A 19,329-nucleotide genomic window follows, 5' to 3' on the forward strand; every position below is an offset into this window, starting at 1 on the left:
AAAAATCAGCAGGGTAAATGTAGCAGTGACCCAGGATTATATCCAGGATAAGAACACCAAATACTTTACAATTCATTAGAGGAGTCCTCTTTGAGCTCTAAATTTACATGCATCATCTCCAAGAATGAGACCTCAGTCAGAAAGCAGGAATGGTGGCATTCATGTTGCTTACCCTTGGTGTAGGTGTCTTCACCTGATTTTCTCCCTGGGGTCTTTGTAGCCAGTGAAGGAAGATAGGAACCATTATGACTTAAACATACAGAATAATATCAGCTTATTAAAAAATATCTGCAGTTATAATATATATTTTGGAGGAAATATATTTCTATCAAATTATTTCCTGCATTCTCCTGCTATTATATATAAAACATTCATAATTCTGTTTGTTCTTGAAAAATATGCCATCTCACAGGGGAACAGGACTTTTTATCAAGTGAATAGGGTTACACTTCATTATTATTGTTTACAAAACATACATTAGTATAGATGAAAGTAGCTAAAGTAGCTAAAACAATAAACCAGAACATAGTGATTTCCTGGATGCCAGAATTTCTAGCAGAATTTCTTCTACTGATTTTAGAACCATGCTGAAACTGAATGTAGTTATATGTAAGTTTGTAATACAATTAAAGTTTGTTGCCTATTTGCTGTGGTGAATGAACTACTGGAATCCTCCTCAGAAAGACCTGATGTGACAACAGTATGCATTAGTCTCACCATGAGCAGCTCAGATAGGGCAACTATTTTTTTTTGTAACTTGGCTTTGCCAGTAATGCATGACTATCACGTGAGTTTTCTAGGCTACAGATCATCTCTTAGTCTAGGTGTTTCTACTTGAGCAGGGGCTGAACCAGATGGACCCAAAGGTCCTTTCCAACATCAGCCATTCTGTGATTCTTCCACGTGTTCTGTAATACTGTACTATTACATTGTCAGTATTATAAATCTAATACAAATCCTAAAGCGTCTCACTCTTTTCACCTTTTACCTTTCTCACGGCACAACATATTTTCAGGAGAAGAGAGTCACAGAGGTTTGCTGAAACAAACTGCTTTTATATGTATTTTTTCTTAGAAAATATTTTGGAAATAATCTTTCACAGCACAGCATGTGTATGTACAGCAATATATACAAATTGCTTAGCAAAGATATATATGTGTAAGATGTGTATATTACCTAATCATATCAGGAGCAAACTCAAGTTGAGAAGAACTAAGTGCTCAATTAATAAAAATTAATAACATTAATGAAAATATGCAAGTCTCGTGAAAGACAGGAAGCTGTGCTGCTTTACAGTAGCGGATATTCAAAGAAGTGCTAGATTTGATTATAGCTGAGATAGGCAGTTTGCTGAAGATCTGTACATGATTTTGTAGAGGTATCCTTCAGATACACGTGTGCTGGTGGCATTTAATGACTAAATAAGTTTTATTTTATTTCTCTTTGAAGAGAGTTTCATCTCTTTTTTTGTTCTTTTTTTTTTTTGTTTTGTTTGTTTGTTTTTTTGTTTCTTGGAAGAAGGATGATGAGAGCTTGTGAATGAAATGGATGACTTGGAGTAGCTGTTAGACAAACTCAGAATTCTATTTCAACTTGCTCAGTGGTACTTTGGTACTTAAAAACTTGAGACCAAGAAACCTCAGAGACTGTTGTCTTCCAGGAAGTTCCTAACAGATTTTTATGGTCCCTTTTATTAAATCTGGGTATCTATGTATGCTAATAAATCATCTATAAAATTCCACCTACATATGGAATTTTAAATAATGAAATGTTTTGCTGAAAAGCAGGGTATAAAACAGCAGTGTTGCATCTGAGTTGCAAATAAATTAAAAATATATATTTCTCTGCCTGGAAGATCCTGCAGTAGAAGCTCATTTAATAGCTGCTCATCTTTTGTATTTCAAAAACAAATGGGAGAATAAAAATACATTAGGACTGGTCAGTATGACGACTGAACACAAACCCTGTTATAAAACACTTCTTTTTTGCAGTACATTGGTGTGAAATAATATTCACTGCATATCTGAATTTGTACTAATTGTTACTTACGTAGCATGTATATAATTTGAAAATGTATAGATATCAACTTGCAGAATGTGGCATGTTTGTTTTTAATATATTTTTATATGTATTTTTCAGTGGTGAAGAGTCTGCAAACAAACTGTGCCGTGCTGTGTACATTTTAATGTACTCTTTGAAAGAAACTGTCATTTTCTTCACAAGAATTTCATGTAATGAAAAATCCCACATTCTGACATTTCAAAATCAGATATACGGAACTTCTCTGGGGGTTTTAGGTTGATCTCTGAGGGAGATCACTACCAAGAAAAGCAATTAGAAAAATAATTTAAGACTCCCTCCCACTAATACCCTGAAAGAAACCACATCTTCTTATAAAAGCAAAATTGGGAAAAAACAAGCCAACAGAAAAACCCGCAAACCCAAGTAAATGCAGTATATGATTGATTGTATGGGAAAACAAAACAAAACAACAAAAAAAAAGTACATTTACAGTATGGTAATCTGTAAAACAACAGAAACAAAAGAGTTTATGTAAAAAAACACGTAATCATCTTTGCAATTAATATCTCATTTAATTCGTTTTCCTCCAGTGAAGCCCTGCATCATTCCATGGGGGAAAAAATGGAAGCTTATTAGCATTAATGGGCCATTTGTATTCTTCATGCTTTTTAGCTCAGAGCTGCCCAATCTGAGAGATTTTATTTGTTATGAATATTTATATTATTCTGCACCATGATAGTCAGATTTTATCATAATACTTTCTCCAAGCATAAGGGTACGTTATAAGATTTCTTCCTATACATTTTTCGTTATCACTTTTTAAACAACTCCCTTTACAAAGCACTTTCTTTATGCATTAGATCAGTTGTAAAATAATATTCATTGCATACCCGCATTTGTACTAAATATCATTTATGTAGCATCTAGATCATTTAAAAATGTGGAGGCATCAACCTGCAGTTGCATAAAACAGTCAAATTCACCACTTCCTTATTATTCTGTTTCATTTTATTCTGTGGCTGCAGACATCCATATTAGCAGCTTTTCTCTCTTTTCTTTCAACCTTATTTTATTATATATATTTATTTATTTTCTTTTCTTCTCTGTCCAATTTTGCATTATAGAAAAAGAAATCAGGAAGCTTTTGCTGACCTAAAGTGTATAAAGAAGCTGTATGGCAGAAGCAGTTGACCTAGCAGCAGTAATCGTGCACAGAAATAGAACTGCTGGGTGAAGTTTTTGATCCATAGCATGGAGCTGTGCAATGATCAATTGCCTGTCCAAATCTGTTCTGTACTTATTATTTTTATGGAAATGTATCATCCCAGTTTCTGTTAGGTATTCTGTTAGGTATTCTCAGCTTCACTCTGTCTCCACCCCTAGGTGTTCCAACTACTTCTGTTCGATTTAATAAAATACACTGAAAAATAAGCATGGGACCTTTTGAAAGACTGGATTTCAGTCTGAGTGCAGTTGGAAAATCAAAGCTCCAGCTCCATTTTCTGAGAACCAGTATTAGAAGATGCAGATTGCAGAGAGCTTAATGGAACTGCCCTACTTTCTAGAGTCATTTGTTTTGATGAGAGCCTGAGTGTAAATTCTGTGCAGAACACAGGCAGCTATTATGCAGTTAATTATGCACAAAGTAAACATGTACAATTGCAAGCAGCAGAATGCCACCTAATAATGGATAACCTGAGATTTATGGTGTGCATGCCCAATCTGTAAAGGCTTCTACTCATGAATCTAAAATGAATGGAACATTACCTAAGTGATCCAGAATGGAGGATTTAACATATCGCGCTCTCCTTATTGCTACTTATTTCCTGTCAACAGATTTTTCATTTGCCTTTAATTTATTGCACATAAACACTTTTCAAATGATTTGGTCATATTTAAAAACATATGTGCTTCTGATTACTGGGTAGGCATTTTGTTACCAATTACTTGTTAAAGTAATCACTTCTATAATACAGAAGATGGTCAGAAGATAATGACTTTTCCTTCTATTACTTGAAGCCTAACTGCAGCAAAATAAGTAGCAATGTGAACATCCCTAGAAAAACAGAATCATTTTTGCACATATTCATTGGCTTCCAGTTTCTTCACAGATGTTTTTATAAATGTTATTCAGTCCAGCCCACATTTATTCTTATTGCAGGTTTTCTGTGCCAGAGACTGATCAGTTCTCAGATCAGCTAGCATAGTTGCCACCGCATCACAGCACATTAATGGGAGTGTTGGCACTCGCATCACCATTAACCCTCATCATCTCCTTTGTGTCTTCCCTACAAGGAGAGAGGAGCTTAAAAGATTCCCAATTAATTGTGAAGCAGCAAGGAACCCCTACGAAATGCTGGAGCAGTTTGTCAATAAAAGGCAGCTCTTATTGTCTCTTTCTGCTGTTGCATTTTTAGCTTGTCACTTATTTTCAAAGGGAATAAAAGCAAACAAGGCCTCAAACCTTAAGCCATGTTTTGTAGCTGTGCTATAACAGTGATCTGTGACACTGCAAACGGAATAATTTGCATGTTTGAGTAGGCCACCATATCAATGGAAATATTGCTGCCATGGCTGTCTAAGCCTTTCTTTCCTTTCTGATTTGGATTAGCATTAATCATGCGTAATGTCTCTTTATAATCAGGTTTTTGTTTCCTTATACTTGCTTCCTGTCCTTATTCTTTTCTTTTTTGACTGCTAGGTCCTTTTAAAAGATTCTGCTGACTCAATTGCACTACACTACACAATACTTTTTGCCAGGGGTATTAATAAAAGAAAAAGAGAAATGGAAAAACTAATCAGGAATGTGTGTAGGCTATACCTACACTGTTAAATGAACCAGATCCAGACTGAAGGTCTGTTTTGTCATCATGCATGTTATTTAGTTGCTACCATATTCCCAGTCATGGTAGTCATGGTCCGCCAAGAGCTTGCTTGCTACGGGGAAAAAAAGAAGGCTAAAAGTACAACTCAGAGGCTTGTTTGTGAAGGCCTCAGTACAGGAAAAGCAGAGAATTTTATCTTAAATGAAAGTGTCTTATTGAATTCTGTTGCTCAGAGGAAACCATCTCATGCTGTTAGCTTGATGTTAGTAGTTTACATCTGTCTAATGTACTGCTACAGCAGTATGTTATATCCACTTTGCATAGAGGTAAATGACAGCATACAGCCCAAGGCAATAGGGACTCAGGCCCCTTACTCTTTTCTGAAGAAGAGTAGTTATCCAAGCTGGGCTTCAATTCACTTGGAGCAGTGAGGTTGAACAGGAGGAGGCACAGCTGCAGCATGCCTCTGGGGCTGGAGGGACCTCTGACTTTAACAGAGGGCTTGCAGCTGCAGCAGCTACTTCCGTACACCAAACTGGGTGGGAAAGTGAAAAGCATCCTCTATTAATTAGGGACAGAGGAAGATGAAATCAGAGAAATTGGTTGTATGAAGTTAGTGCTTTGGCTTCTTACTAGTTATGCCTATGAGCATTTTACAGAAAGATTAGCAAGTTTTATTCTACTTGGAGGGAAATGGGTAACTGATACAGAACAAGACTCTCTTTTAGGTGCTAGTCTGAAGCCTGTTTTGACTAGAAATGGCAGAACTGTATTAGATGATAGTTTCTCTGATGCTAATCAATAGTCCCGGAGTATTCTTCTTTCTGCAGAAGTCTGTGTCATGAAAATTCTTTGCTAGTAATGAAATTCCTTCTGTTATAACAAATTAGACCTTGGGCTTGGGTGATCTTGATGAATTGCAGGAATGAATTATTATGCTTTTGGCTTTACTGTTCTTCTTGCTTTGCTTTTTCTCTTCCCTGAGGGTTAAGAAGTGGTCTGGAATAAGTTTTGGGCTAGGACTTGGCTAGTACTGCCTCAGTGTTATTAAAAATAAAGGCAAGGCATGGTGGGAGAGAGGGGAAATACATCTTTTGAATGAGATAGTGCAGCCATTTTATACAGATCCTAGAGCTGGTGTAAGCTTGGAGTTGGGTCAAAATGTAGCCCAGTAATGAATATGGAAACAGACAGGTAGTTGCTTAAGCATTAGGTTTCTTGTACCATAGCTCGTGTCTAATTATGCTATGGGGTGGATATATATTTTTTTCTTTTATCTGACATTACTCCTGTGAATTCTGGGATGTCAGTTATGGACTCGAATAAAGAAAACTTGTATTTGTTTTTGTGGCTTGTGCTAGTCTCACCAGCTAGCATAAAGTGTACTGCACTGAACGTGTTCTGTCTTATCAAATTCTATTATCACTTTGTGCTTATCATGAAGTCTATCACATTGCAGCTGCTAGTGTAAAAATAAGTAAATCAAAGAAAGATAATTATTAGTGGCTTGAAATGCCTTTAAAATCTTGTTGTAGCCATTCCTGCAAATATCTGAGGCTTGAATTATTTTCTCAAATACTGTAACATTAATGTTATTTTTATTGTCTCTATAGCTTTATTGCTGTATTGTGTTATTTTACAAGGAATTGGGAATTGCTGGATTACCGAGCAGTTTATCCCTTTTATTTTGCTTCCACTTCTTTATCTCCAGTTGTAAGCAGTGCTTACTTCATGCATTTTCCTTCTGTTCTTTCCCTAGTTTAACTTTGTATTTTACTCGTTGCCTTCTTTGTTGTTTTCATGGGAATGTATTTCAAAATTTTAACCTGCTTTAAGTGCTTAATTTTAAATGTGCCTTTCTTTTCATTTACCTTTTTATTTCAAAATCATATATTTCTTTCTCTCCTTCTCTGCCTCTCTGTTGAATTTTCATTTATGTTAATAAATATATCCTGTTTGTAGTGCAGGACTGAAACACTGATTGGTGCTTTTTCTTTTTTTTTCCCCTGAAGCAAACCCTTTACACATTATCAGATAGGAATCTGAACATCATGAAAATAGTGAACAGTAGAAGTTTCACTCATGGTCTAAAAGCGTTAAGGAGTGCTACCACTAAAAGGTGCTTTGGCAGAATGTTGTATACAGTAATTCCAAATCTGTGAAGAATCTTAAATCCACTAGCTTTAATTTGCAACTCTTACTTCTGGTTTCATGTTTTGAAGCTCCTTCAGCTTTCACAAATATGTTATGTAATATTTACTCAATCCTCTGCCAGGTTCAAATTTCAGTTACTCTGGCTAAAGCACAGAAATCCATGGAATTGGAGTGACAACAGAGTGACTACAACCAAAATGTAGTCACCCTTGGATGTAAATGGCAAGCTATTCTTTTATAGAGTAATCTTAGAGGAAGGTATTCTGCTCTAAAGCAAAAATGAAAAGCACAGTAAAGAAAAATGAATTGTCATTAATTCCTTTTGCCTAAAAAGACTTTGAAAGAATTCTTAGGTTCTGCTGCTTTGTAGCTGAAACAAATCTAATGCCTAGTCAGAAGAACCTGGAGAGACTCTAACTCTTGTGATTCTCCAGGCAAAATAATGAACAGAGACATGACTTTGTTAGTTTTGACTCACAAGATTTTGATCTGGCCTTCTGGTGTAAGAAGGGGAGCCTCTTGCTATTTCAAAGCAAACTGTTTGAAGTTCTTTTTTAATTAGTATTTTTAAATAACTTTGAAATTACCTAATCAAATTATCTTTCCAAAAACAAGGCTCTGAGTATTGCGAAGGCACATTTTACTGACATCTTGATACCCATAGAACTACAGTCAGGTTTTGTTTCTGTTTTGGAAGATGCAAAACATGAATTAAGTGGGTAGGTGTAAGAATATGCTTGTAATCGTGATGAAGCCAAAAAGAGATTAAAATAATTTTCTTGGAGGTATTAATGCTTACAGCAGACAAAATATTCTTGGAGTGAGCATTTTTATTCCAGAAGGGCATATTAGATTTATTTCCATTGAAGGACATGAAGGGTTAGTAAATAACAAGATTTGCACACAGATCCCCTGAGTACTGGGTTGGACAATTGCATTATTGATTAGCCACCATGATGACACTAAGCCTGAACCTTCTTAACGTCATCATCTCTAATCAACCCTTGATTATGCACTCTAGAGCACTGTAGCCATGATCAGGTAGCAGGAGAGAACTCTGATTGAGCAAATCAGTTTTAAAAGGATCCCTGGAGAAGAATTTCATTTTCCTTGCCAGAATTATCATCTCTGTGTGTTTGAATCCATACTAATAATATAATGGCTGAGAAAAAAAATATTTCTCATGTTGACAGAAAACTGCTGTTTCCTTCTTTTCCTCTGGGTTGAGGTTATCAAATTACGAGCTGAGTGTCACACAGCTCTTTTGCAGTGAGGAAAATAGACTGATAGTAGATAGGCATTTTTAATTCTTGTGTTATCTGCTGTAAGATTGTTGACATATGTAATTAGTTAGCATCACATCTGAAAATGCTTTTAAAACTCATCTAGAGTTTAACAAGAGATAATTAGTGTCCCTTTCCAGACAAGTAAATCCCATGCCAAGTTCCCACAATTGAAACTAATAATATTATGGCAACTCTGATCTTAACAGATTTTGTTTGTGGTTAGCACTGCAAATCAATGATATCCAAGTCTGTGATGCTGCTCTGGAGAGAATCAGAACAAAAACTCCCTAACATTTACTTTAGCAAATTAAATTATATATTAAGCTGTTGGTGACACCCAGGAAAGCTGATAATTTTATTTAGTTTGGACTAAATTATATTTCTGCTCAGCTGTAACATTTGAGAGTGCACTGGGAAACTGTGATGAAACCACTGGGGGCATGCTGATGTTCGCATCACAGATGTAGCAACACCAACATCATCCTGTCAGTACACTGACATAATTTGTGGCTCTTTTGGGAAAGTTAAGGTGGTGCCAGCTGGTAAATTATCAAGACAGTCACCATGGATTCCTCCCATTTAACAGGATAAACTGGGAGGCCCAAGGTCCACTCTTCAGATTTCCCTGGTAAAAGCTATGGTCAAAACTCATAGAAAAAGTGGGCACCTTTAAAATTAATTTGAATATCTATAATCCAGTGTCTGATCTTTCACTAAGGTTCTCATGATTTCTGGAATATTTCACTTAATACTTGACATTATGTTCTTGTACCCTTCCAGCATTGCCCCTATCTCTGTGAAATCTGTCACCTGTTTTTCAGATATTTTTCATTTTTAAATACTTGTTCCCTTTCTGCAATCTCCTTAGAATCCTGACTTATAGATTTTTTTTTTTTTTTTTTTTTTTTGAGTCTAATTACTGGATAGAAAGGGGTTTAATACTCGTATTTATGCATAGGAATTGAATAGCCAAAGGGCCTATATGGCACCAAGTTTGTGGGTACCTGATGGGGTTCTCCTTAGTGGGGCTCATTGGAAGGACTTTAAACTAGGTCTGAAGGAGGATGAGAGAGGTAAAGAGCCTTCCCATGATAAGGTGTGGGATGGCATAGCTATATTAGAGGGACTAGGCATCTAGTCTATTAGGGTGCTAGCAGGCGCCTTGAAGGACCAGCTGCCTTGAGAAGTGCTGGCAACGCTGCATCACATACAAAACTCTATGATGGTGAGGCAGTGACTGCTGGGGCAATAGGAGAAGGCAATGGGGAGAATCAGGGGAAATACTTAAAAGGAATTAAGGAGTTATCCTTTAAGGAGATATCCTTTTAAGGAAATGACAAGACCAGTTGCCCAGCTGATGTGCCTCTACACCAAAACGTGCAGCTTGGGAAACAGGAGGCAATGGAAGCTACTGTGTTACTAGAAAACCACTTTGCCATCACCAAAACCTGGTGGAATGATTTCCATGACTGGAGTGTGGCTAATGATGACTACAAGCTGTTCAGCAGGGATAGGCAAGGAAGGAGGGGAGGGAGTGTTGCTATCTACATTAGGAAAGGAATAAAATTTGAAGAGCTGTCCCTAAAGAATAGTCATGAACAAGTTGAAGCCTGTGCCTGACAGAGATCGAGGCAGCAAGGGGAGCCTTGTAAACAGTGTCTACTATACTCTGCTCGATCAAGCAGAGCCTATCACCTCCAGCTACAGGAGGTACCACAATCATAAGCACTCGTCCTGCTGGGGGACTTTAACCACCCAGACATCTGCCAGAAAAGTAGCATGGAGAGCTGTAGGCAGCCCAAGAGGCTCCTGGAATGAACTCCTGAGTCAAGTAATAGAAGACTCCAGGGGGGTTGCAATACTGGGCTTGTTTCTCACCAGTGCAAATGAACTGACCGGTGACATCAGGACTGGAGGCTGCTTAAGGTGTAGTGACCACACTATGGTTGAATTCATGCTCTGCAAAGATACGAAACAGTAAAATTGACGTGCTAAATTTTAGGAAAGATAAATTTGAACTCTTCAGTGAGTTAGTCAACAAAACATCCTGGGGAATTGTTCTCATGGGCATGGGAGCAGAGCAGAGCTGGCAGATCTTTAAGGAAGCAATCCTCAGGGCTCAAGAGCTCTTCATCCCCAGGTGTAGCAAGTCAGGAAAGGAAGGCAAGGGACCGGTGTGGCTGAGCTGGGACCTGCTGATCAAACTGAAGAGCAAGAAGAAAATGCACAGGCAGTGGAAATGGGGACAGGTACCATGGGAAGAGTATAGGGAAGCTGCTAGGCTATGTAGGGATGAAGTCAGGAAAGCCAAGGCCCAACCTGAATTAAACTTGGCAAGGGGTGCCAAGAACAAGAAAGGCTTCTACAGGTACCTCAACCTCTAGGAATGTCCAGAAAGGCACAACACCCCCCATGGTTGTGAGTGACACAGGTAAGCTGGTAACAACAGACAAGGAGAATGCTGAGATATTTAATAACTTCTCTGATAACTGCTCCTCACACAGCCCTCAAATGTTTGTTTTGGTAGGAGGGGAGTGGGGAAGCAACATCCCTCCCGCTGCAAAATGAAGATGAAGTTTGTGCCCACTTGAGGAAACCAAGCATCTACAAGTCCATGGGTCCTGATGCACTCCAGAGTCCTCAGGGGATTAACTGATGTAGTTGTCAAGCTACTCTCTATAATATCTGAAAAGTTGTGGCAATCAGATGAAGTCTCTGGTGTCGGAAAGAAGGGTAACATCACACCCATTTTTAAGAAGGGTCAAAAGGATGACCCTGGGACTACCAACCTGTCAGTCTCACCTCTGTGCTGGGAAAGATCATGAAGCAGATTCTCCTGGCACATGGAAGGCAGGAAGGTGATACAGGAGAATGTTTCAACATGACTTCAGCAAGAGCAAATCCTGCTTGACTAACCTGGTGGCCTTTTATGATGGTGTCACTATACAGCTATGGAATGTGGTCAACACACAAGAGGGATGGAATGCTATTCAGAGAGACTGAAACAGGCTTGAACAGCAGGTCCAGATGAACTTCATGAGGTGCAAAATCTTGCATCTGGATCAAGATAATCCCCACTACCAATACAAATTGAGAGACGAAAGGACTGAGTGCAGCCCTGCTGGACGAAGACCTGGGGTTACTGGTGGATTGGAAGATGGATGAGCCAGCAATGTGCCCTTGCAGCCCAGAAAGCCAACTGTATCCTTGGATGCATCAAAAGAAACATAGCCAGGTGGTTGAGGAAGGTGATCTTGCCCCCCTACTTTGTGCTGGTGAGTCCTTACCTGGAGTATTACATCCAGGTGTTAAGTCCTCAGTACAGGAGAGCCATAGACCTGTTGGAGTGCATCTGGAGGAGGGCCATGAAAATGGTCCAAGGGATAAAACACCTCTCTTATGAGGACAGGCTGAGAGAGCTGGGTATTTTCAGCTTGGAGAAGGCTCCATGACCTGATAGTGGCCTTTCAACATCTAAGGGAGAGCTACAGGAAATCTCTATGAAGTGGTATGAGTCATGACTATGTTTGCTCATCCATTTCTGCTGGTTGTTCTGGTTCCACACTGATTTGAATTCTGGTTGTGTTTGCAAAAGTGCTGCTGAGAAACGGTTATGAGAATCTTCTGTGACCAGGGAGATTAATATACACCCTATAACTATATAAAAAGCTATTGTAAGAGGATATGGTGTACTGCCCTCAACTACTGCTATATACATAGTCTTGAGTTGTCAGTTTCATGATCAGGTGTCCGGATTTTTCACTAGAGATTGATGCATATAAATTTCCTATGAATATATAACATATGCATATATATATATATATATATATATATATATGTATACATCACAGATAGGAAAGTTTTATGATCTCAAAGATACTTTGGGAAGCTTGAACAGTAGAAAATTATACCTTGAATGCAAGTGTTATTTCACATCTTGGGTCCAAGTTATTTTTTGTGTCTGCACCTCTTCATGACATGACATTGTAGCGTCAGATCAAAATAGTAAGGGAGAGCTGCCTCTGGCCTGTTTAATGTCTCCATCCATTACTCATCAGGATGAATGAATGAGCAGGCTGTCTCCCAGAAATCGTGCCTTATGAAAGTTCTACAGAAAATTGTTGGTACCCCTATCTTGTCTCATAAGTGAAAGAGACAGGATGGAAATAGGATACTTTTCTTTTTCTTTTTCTTTTTCTTTTTCTTTTTCTTTTTCTTTTTCTTTTTCTTTTTCTTTTTCTTTTTCTTTTTCTTTTTCTTTTTCTTTTTCTTTTTCTTTTTCTTTTTCTTTTTCTTTTTCTTTTTCTTTTTCTTTTTCTTTTTCTTTTTTTTTTTTTCTTTTTTTTTTTTCCCCCACCTATAGAGAGCACAACTTTTTTGTCACTATGTGAGTTTAACCATCACGGAAACAGGTATTGGTCAATGCAGGGACTGTATCTGGGGAGATCCCCTGGTTGGCCATAGGTTCAGTTGTAGCAGGGGTTTTACGGTCTGTGGCAAAGACTACACAGTGCCTATAAAGCTCCTCCTTTCAGAGGAGGTGTCTACAACAAAAAGAAAAGGTTTGCAGGAAATGAGAACAAAAGTAGGCAATTTGCTTGGATCTATCAGGAGAGCATATCAGTTTGGTCCTACTGAGTATCAACTGAGACAGAATGAAATAAAATATTGCAAATTCTTTCTTTTTGTGAGAAGAGCAGTGAGGTGAGGCAGCTAATGAAAGGTATACCATCTTTTAAAAAATTCTGAGAGTGAAATGCAGGTAAGCTGTTCTAGCAGAGGAAAATAATTAACCTTTGGTCAAAATGAATTATTTGTCACATTTCCTCTCGCACTTGCTTCTACAGATGCTTAATCATCAGATTATTTCCGAACTTTCAAAACTTGTTAGTCTTATGCAAATTTAATGTTATCTTTAGATAATTTTTGGCAGACTTTTGGAAGAAAAATATTAACAGTAGGACTTTTGTTTAATATTATTGTGAAATATCAGAATTTGGTACAATTGGAATTTGCAAAAAAAAATTGTCATAATAATATAGAAATAACTACTATATACTATAATATTTTGTAATATAGTTTAAGGCCATTAATTTAGAAGGCTCCATCTAAGAGTTTCAGGGTGATATAGAAAACAACTTTGATTTATCACTGTATGGTAGATTTATTCTGGCATCACAGAGCTGTAAGGAGACATCTATTGAAAATTGCTATGTACAGATGGCTAAGTCTTAAGCTACTTATGGCTAGTTGCATCCTATTTGTACTGAATGCAGAAGAGTGTATTTTGTTGTTAATTCTTTTGCATTAATTTTTGCCCTTCAGAACTGTTTTTATGTATATTAATTCTTCATTATTGAAATAGCAATAAAATCTTGTTAGGAGTGCACACAAAGAAACAAACCTCCTACAGATCCTAATTTTTCTTGTGACTTGTATCACAGGGAAGTGTCTCACTTCCGTTTATAGGAGGGAGATGAGGTTCTTTTAATATCTGTATATCTGGCATGAGATTAAGAAACAATGGTTCAAATGTTGGTCCAATCAGTTTATTATAAATCTAATCAGGGAGATGGGGGAAGCAGCAGGCGGAGAGCAGCAGCAGCATGGCCGGCCTTGGGCAGCAAGCAGGTAGTAGGAGGCAGCCACGGGGCCAATCCGGAAGGAAGCAGCAGGACTCAGGTAGCAGGCCCAGGAGAGTCTGTCAGCATGCAGGAATTCCGTAGTGAGGATTCTGATGGCAGACACCTTTGTTCTTCTTCAGCATCGTGGTAGAGCTCAGAGCAAGTCCAGGAGGCAGAGAGGCAGGTCGTGAGGCTTCTCATGGCAGAAACCTCCTCTTCTTCGTAAGGAATCTGTTGCCAGAAAATCCTAAACCTCATGTTTTTTGATTCCTCTTTTATCCTACTTTTTCTCCTGCCTATGTGACATCCCTGGGAGCTTGAGCAAGTCATGTGAGTACCCCCTGAAATGGCCATCATCCTTGAGATAAATCCACACAAAAAACTGCTTCACAACCGTTAATCTTCAGTTTCTCTCTCTCTCGTTGCCCCTGGCCTTGGTCCATCTGTGTCCCTCAGGCAAAGGATTTCACAACCCTTGCCCAGGACTTGTCCATCAAAGTTCTCCAGACAAAGGATTTCTCAATCCTTGCCCAGGACTTGCTTGGATTTGTTCATCTGTGTCCCCAGCAAGCTTTGAGACAATGATGTAAAAGAATGATCTGGAAGCCTGACTGGATCTGGAAGCCTGACTGGAAGCCTGAGGTATTTTCCAGGATTATCTGCAGCAGGTAAGGAATATTTAGAATTCATGTTTTTTCTCATAGGTATCTAAGAGATTTTTAGAAGTCATGTGACTCTGGTTCCCTTAATAAGAAACTTGAAGCATGTTGTCTCATTGTGCCAAAAATATGATCAGTGGCACATTGAAAATCAGTAAATATAAATTGAAATGAGCTTATATTTATTTGCTGGAGAAGGGAGAAGCAAAGAAATTTCAGATTCTTGACATTTGCATGTGAAAAATTAAATGTTTTCATTTTGTGACTATATTCTTCCAAATTGAGCTTCTATTTCTCCTTCTCTATGAAAAGACATGTGAGTAGCAACAGTTTGGAGAGTCTTAATGCTAAATATTAAGAAAGCAACAAGCAAACAAGCAAAAAGTGCTTGAGGTTTGACAGGATGAAACAACTGGTACGGAAAAACAGTATCTGTATTGTTGTGGTTTGTTTTTTTTTTCTTTTTTATTTGTATGGCCACTGGGGGATAGGGCAAGCATAACTTTGGGGAGCAGAGCCAACAAATGTGATAATTAGCCTCAGAACAATGTTATGAAAGGGCTTCATTTCACTGGAAAGAGGAAGAAGATGCTACAGAGAAGACCTCATCACTAAAAGCCCCAAATCCAGATACTGTACACGATCCACTGGCTATCTTGTAACTCGTTTAACTGTTCCACTTTCCTATTGATTCACATGGAAGCACTAAAATAAATAGAAAAATCTCACAGAATCACAGAACTGTAGGGGTTGGAAGGGACCTCTAGAGATCATTGAGACCAACCCCCCTGCCAAAGCAGGTTCCCTACACCAGGTCGCACAGGTAGGCATCCAGGCGAGATTTGAATATCTCCAGAGAAGGAGACTCCACCACCTCCCTGGGCAGCCTGTTCCAGTGCTCCGTCACCCTCACTGTAAAGAAGTTCCTGCTCCACTCAGGACCACAGCAAAATCAAACCCAATGTCTCAGAGTTGTTCCTTGAACTCCAACTGCTTGGAGCCGAGCACAGTGCCCTGGGCAGCCTGTTCCATGCCCATCACCTTCTGGTGCAGAACCATTCCCTAATCCCCAGCTGCCCCTTTCATGACACAGCTCCATACCCTCAGGTCCTGTCACTGTCACAGAGAGCAGATCTCAGTGCGGCTGCTCCTCCTCTCACCATGAGGAGCTGCAGGTTGCTGTGACCCTCCTCTCAGCTTCTCTGCTCTGGAATGAACAAATCCAGGGCCCTTGCCACTCCTCATACACCTTACTCTCCAGACCTTCACCATCTTTGTAGCCCTCCTTTGGATGTTCTCTAAGTGTTTTCTACCTCTCTTAAATTGTGGCACCCAAGACTGCACACAGATCGTGAGGTGAGATTACACTGGCACTGAGCAGAATGGGACAACCCCCTCCCCTTGCATGGTGGTAATGCTGGGTCTGGTGCACCCCAGGGTACAGTTTGATCTTTAGGCTGCTAGGGGACACTACCAACTCATATTCAAGTTGTTGTCAACCAGAATCTCCAGATTACCTTCCGCAGGGCTCTTCTTCAACCTCTCATTACCCAGCCTTTACATATAGCTAGGACTGCCACATCCCAAGTACAGAATCCAACATTTGCTCACATTAAACTTCATCCCTCTTATTTGTCATGATCTATTTGCAAGGTCTCTCTACTCTTGAGGGAGTGAGTCAACAGCTCCTCCCATATCCATACATTTACTTTAATACCTTTGAGGATGAATAAATATGCAAACTTGAACTAAACAGCTGGAAAGAAATGTAAAATTCAAGGACTGTGCAGTCAGGATGACTCTCTTACATCATCATAATTTCATATTCACTACTCTGTAAAGCAGAATGTGATGTGTGACTGGGATTATAACACTGTGAGATAGTCACCAATTGTACTGTAGGAAGCACTGAGTCTTGCTTACTTTGCAACAGAAGTACAGCAAAAGATAGGAGTATCTGTATTAACATAAATTGGACAGCTTTGTACTGTACTACATTTGCAATGAAGTAATTATATGAAAACTTTACCGGTTACATATGGTTATAAATAGACTGAGAAAATCAGTTTTACTTCTGCATTTTGAAAACTTAATGATGCAGTTACTAATTCTGGATACCTGCTGTTTTAGCTTGAGTGCTGCATGCAGGGTTTTTGCCTGCAGATTCCTTTCCCTGCTACCTTTTTTTGAAGAACAGATAGATAAAGTAAACAGACAAAGTGGTTTATTTGGAATTGAAATCTGTGGTATGAGCATCTTAATACAAGCAGTTAAGATAACTGTTTCTGTCTTCTAGAATGGAAGAAAGCAATGTACATCTCAAATCCCTGCACTTTAACTCAGCTGACAAAGAATTAACTTAGCTGTGTATATACATTTGAGATTGTCACTTAATAATTATTTACTGCAACTCATGGGACACGGTATGTTTTAAAGGTCTCATAAATGTTATCTTTCACGAGGTTTTCTTTTCAAACAATCCTGATAGCACAATAACCTTTATAGTCAATATGTGGCGGAAATGTTGATTTTAGAATCATTCACCTCAAACTGCAGAGAAATCAATTTACTTTGCAGTTTGGAGTGAGCTGAAAAAAAGGTGATTTTAAAATTCCTTTTTACCCAAATGACAGTGAAAGAAAGGAAAAATTTTTGCAAGTGAAAATTAAATAGAATATCTCATCCTTAAAGTCAAATTTCAATATCCTAGTATTTTAGGAATTAATAACTTCTGGTCATGAGTGCCATTCATAAATATTCAGGTCAGCAGTCATCTACGCTCTTTGGTTCTTTATCTTTTCAGCACTGTTATCTTGAAGAGCTAAAGCTGCTACGATTCTGCTAATCTGGATAATCTTCCTTACCGTAGACTAAGGATGATGTGTGTATCTAATTTGAACTAGCTAACACTCCTACCACAGAATCAGCCTCAGCCACATCAGCAGCTTGTTTTCAGTCACCTGCTGCCAAGGAGGAAAAGAAAGCTTACCTGGATTACCTCCTTGGTGTGTTGTTCCATGTGGATTCACAGGAATGTATGTAAGACAGGATGGGTGGACAGACATAATCAAAAAAAGCAGCATAAATAGGTAGGGCAGCCCCTGTTTATGCTAGCTTATGGTAGTACAGTGCAGTGTGGGCAGCACTGATAAAAGAAAAAATTATGGTTTCAGTTACAGCCTTGTAAAGGTTTATTTCCTTATGCTAGTACTGTTGATACTATTGTACCAAAAGGATTCAAACACAATCTGACGCGCTAGGGAAAAAAAAGAAAGGTTACATACCACTTTTTGAATTTCCCCTTTTATTTTAAATAGTTGACTTCTATGAGAGATGTGGAGAATAGAATTACTAATTTAACTGCAAAAGCTTTCTACTCTAGGAGAATTACTGATTTAGCTATGAAAGCCTCCTACTCTCTTCTGTAGCTATATCATTCACTGGTCATGCCCAGTGATTTTCTGTCTCACTGCCTTTCTTAGACATGTCTGTAAAGCCCATGGAATATTTATGGCAAGATTTTCCCCAGAATCTGAGCAGTCACATAATGCAACTCTTTGGTATATTTAGACCTATTTTTTTACTTTAAAACACCCTTAGATTTTTCCAGTGTTATTCTTTAATGTATGAGAATAGGAGGTGGGGAGAACTGGTTACAAAGAATGTTTTTTTGCTTAGTTGAATAACTCATAACAAAGTATTGTTTGGTAAATATTTGATAGTAATTTTAAGAATGAAATTATTGAATGTGATAAATAAGGGATTTTTTTTCTAGTATTTTAATGTGTTGTAGATCTTACTATGTGCCTGTGTGATGTTAAACTATTAGAAAATACACAGTAAAATTAAAAAAAAAGTCTAAGAGGAAACAGGGACATTTAAAAATTAAATCAAATGAAAGTATCTGTAAAACAGTGGAGGAGCTTTTGTGGAAGTGCTTTTTACTTGACAACTCTCCAGCTGGTTATGTGGTACAGTATAGTCTTTCCATGTCAAATATCCAGAATTCAAACTAATATTAAATTAGGCATGCTAGATTAATCAGTAAGACTAAATTTTAGAAAATAAGACTGATCTCCAGATGAATTAATTTACACAGAGTTGTAGGGTAGCTTTTCTATACAGTTGATACTCCTAGCCTGTGATGGGGGCTGGCTAGGATGAGGGAACCTTACATATATTTCAGTGAAATATTACTGCATTCTTGGAGGAAATGTACATTTTAATACTTGGCTGTTCTGGCACATTGCCGTGCACATTATATGCTGTAGATGAACAGATAACATTCTGTTCCAGAAAACCTGTTTTCTTGATCATTAATCAGCCAGTGTCTTGAGCTCCTGGAGAATCTGAGCTCCACGGCTTGTCTTGTCTTCCATATAGTTGGAAAACAGATGGAGCTGTAGTCAGGGAGTCTGAGCAGCCAAGGGTTCCACCCTTGAGATAGGTGAAGAATCCTCAAACCTGTCAGTTGAAAAGAGGAAAAAAGTAGTATAAACATGAATTTCACCTGATAGTGCTAAAAAAAAAAACAAAAACAAACAAAGAAGTATGCCAACATACTGTACAAGTCATGTTTTATGTGCTTAAGGGAGGAAAGCTTTGACAATTTGAGAGGCTGTGCTAATAAATATGCATGCTAATATGTTAGGCACACCATCTCAAGAATATGATAAAATTGAGTATAGAAAATGTGCAGAAGCAATACAGACACCAGAACATAGGGGCCTGTCTGGAATGTAGACCACCACTTTATGCA

Source organism: Tetrao urogallus, assembly GCF_951394365.1.
Source record: "Tetrao urogallus genome assembly, chromosome: 2".
NCBI lineage: Eukaryota > Metazoa > Chordata > Aves > Galliformes > Phasianidae > Tetrao > Tetrao urogallus.